Consider the following 2,964-nt stretch of genomic DNA (forward strand, 5'->3'; position numbering starts at 1 on the left):
GGCCGTGGGCGGGTCCTCCAAGGGGCGGGGCAGCCAGGCGCTCCGCCCCCCGCAGGTGAGGCCGGCCCCGCCCCCCGCCCGGGGAAAGTTTAGTCGGGAGCGAGGGCCCAGAGGAAATTGCGGCCCCGCTCGCGGAGCCCGGAGCTCCCGGGCCTGTCAATCTGAGGATGAGTCCAGCGTGCACGTCCAGCGTGCGCGAGGCCTGGAAACGGGGCCCTCGCGAGCTAGAACCTTAAGAATCGGAATCTTGGAAACTTTGGGTCCCAGACCCACGGCCTTCTTGCAGTTTCAGCCGCTGCGCCTTTGCCTTGGTTGTGCCTCCAGCTTGGACCTCTCTTCTCAAACATTTCACCATTTGTCTGGTCTCGTCTCAAAGGCCGCTTCCTCCGAGAAGCCTTCCTTGATGGCCCCCTCTAAATGACACCCTCCCACAAAAACGCTACCTCATTTCCCTTCTTGATTTGGTTCACAAACTTTTCAGGGCCTAAAATTATTTCATGTAACATATCACATTATGATGTTACAGCACATTATTGGGGAGGTAATGTAATGGCTAAAATTTGGGCTCTGGGTTCAAATTTCATTTCAGCACTTAGCTGTGCAGGTCTTGGGCAAGTAGCTTACCCACCCTGTGCCTCGTGTTTCCTAATCTGTAAAATGGGGATAGTCAGCCTGTGAGGATAGAATGAGTTAATAAATGGTTAGGAAGCATTTAGCAAATATTAGCTACTGGTTGCATGTATTATATTATTGCCCCCCCTTCCCCCAGAATGTCGGCTCCTGAAGATAGGACTCTGTATGCAGCACGGTATCTTTTTTTAAAATACATTGTTATTGATTTCAGAGAGGAAGATAGAAACATCAATGATGACAGAATCATTGATCAACGACCTCTTGCACGCCTCCTACTGGGGATCGAGCCTGCAACCCAGGCATGTACCCTGACTGAGAATTGAACCTTGACCTCCTGATTCATAGGTTGATGCTCAACCACTGAGCCACGCTGTCTGGGCAGCCCTGTATCTTTTTTTTTTTTTAAATATATTTTATTGGTTTTTTACAGAGAGGAAGGGAGAGGGATAGAGAGCTAGAAACATCGATGAGAGAGAAACATCGATGAGAGAGAAACATCGATCAGCTGCCTCCTGCACACCCCCCACTGGGGATGTGCCCGCAACCAAGGTACATGCCCTTGACTGGAACCGAACCCGGGACCCTTCAGTCCGCAGGCCGACGCTCTATCCACTGAGCCAAACCGGTTTCGGCGCCCTGTATCTTTTGATTGATTGATTTCAGAGAGAGAAAGAGAGAAACATTGATTTGTTGTTCCACTTTTTTTTTAAGAAGGCAGAAATGGATCAATAGCTGGAGAGGGTTGTAAGGTCAAGAAACTCTGTACTTTTTGAAATTATTTATTTTAAATATTTTTATTGATTTCAGAGAGGAAGGGAGAAGGAAAGAAGGAAAGATCGATGAGAGAGGCACATCGATCAGCTGCCTGCTGCACACCCCCTACTGGGCATCGAGCTTGCAACCTGGACATGTGCCCTGACTGGGAATCGAACCCGGGGCCATTTGGTCCATGGGACAATGCTCAATCCACTGAGCTATAGCAGCTGGACTGTTGTTCCACTTATTTATGTATTCAATGGTTCTTTTTTTAAAAAAAAAAACAACTATTGATTTTTTTTTTTTTTTTTTTTAGAGAAGGAGGAAGGGAGAGGGACAGAGAGAGGCATGTACCCTGACTGGGGACGGAACTCTCAACCCTAGCCAATCTGGACGACGTTCTAACCAACTGAGTTATCCAGCGAGGGCCAGCACTGTATCTTTAGCTCTAGAAGAGATGGCGCAAAGCAAGTGCTCAGTAAATACTTGTTGAGTGATTGGCTGACTGAATCAAGTCCTAGAAAAATAAATTGGTCCAGACAGGCCTCACATGTTCTAGCATCATAGAATTCAGCTCAAGGAGAGCTTTCCTGAACCCCTGCAGAAGCCTGGTCCCTGCACTGCAGGATGCATCCAGCAGAGGGCGCTGCTGGCCCGTGGACTAGGCCGTAGACTCCCAAGCCGCTTCATACCTGTTCTCCAAGCCCCAGTGCAAATGCTCCCTCCTCTGGGAAGCTGTCTCTGACCTCCACAGGCTTCCTGAGACGTCCCTTCTGGCTCCTGCAGCCTCCCGGGACCACATCCCAGCCCTGCCCCCTGTGGGTCATCGTCTCCCACACTGGACTCACTATTGTGTCCCCCGCGCTACCCAACACCAGTAAAACACAGAGAAGGCACTCGGCAAGCGGGTGCTGGTTCAGCGATGGAAAGTAAAACTCCAATTCACAATCTAACTTCTCCAGATGAAGATGATGATGATTTTGTTAATCTTCACCAGAGGATATTTTTTTTTTTTCATTGCTTTTCTAAGGGATTGGAAGGGCGGGATGGAGAGAGAGGGGGAGAGAGAGAGAGAGAAACATCAATGTGAGAGAGACATATCGACTAGTTGCCTCCCGAACTCACCCGATGAGGGGGCAGGGAGTGAACCCACAATTCAGGTACATGCCCTTGACTGGAAATCGAACCCGAAAACCTTTGGTGCACAGGCTGATGCTCTAACCACTGAGCACACGTGCCAGGGCGCCAGATTTTTAGGGAAGATGGTGTAAGGGGGCAGCTGAGCCCCTCACTCCCAACTCTTTTGGCCTCAGGACACTGAGTGGTGGTCCTGGATCTGCCACACCCTCATTAGGAGGATGTGCAAGGACGGGAGCCAGGCAGCCCAGGTGCAAAGCCTGCTGCGTCATTTGCTGGCTGTGTGACCCCTGAGCCAGGAACTAACCTCTCTGGTCCTCAGGTTCCTGGTCTGTAGCACAGGACTCACAGGGGCAACCTACTCTGTGAAGCTGTCGTGGGATGAATGGGCAATCCCTGTGAAAGGCTTGGCTCAGAGCATCGCATGGGAAACACTAT

This window comes from Plecotus auritus (genome assembly GCF_963455305.1).
Source record: "Plecotus auritus genome assembly, chromosome: 10".
In the NCBI taxonomy this organism is placed as follows: domain Eukaryota; kingdom Metazoa; phylum Chordata; class Mammalia; order Chiroptera; family Vespertilionidae; genus Plecotus; species Plecotus auritus.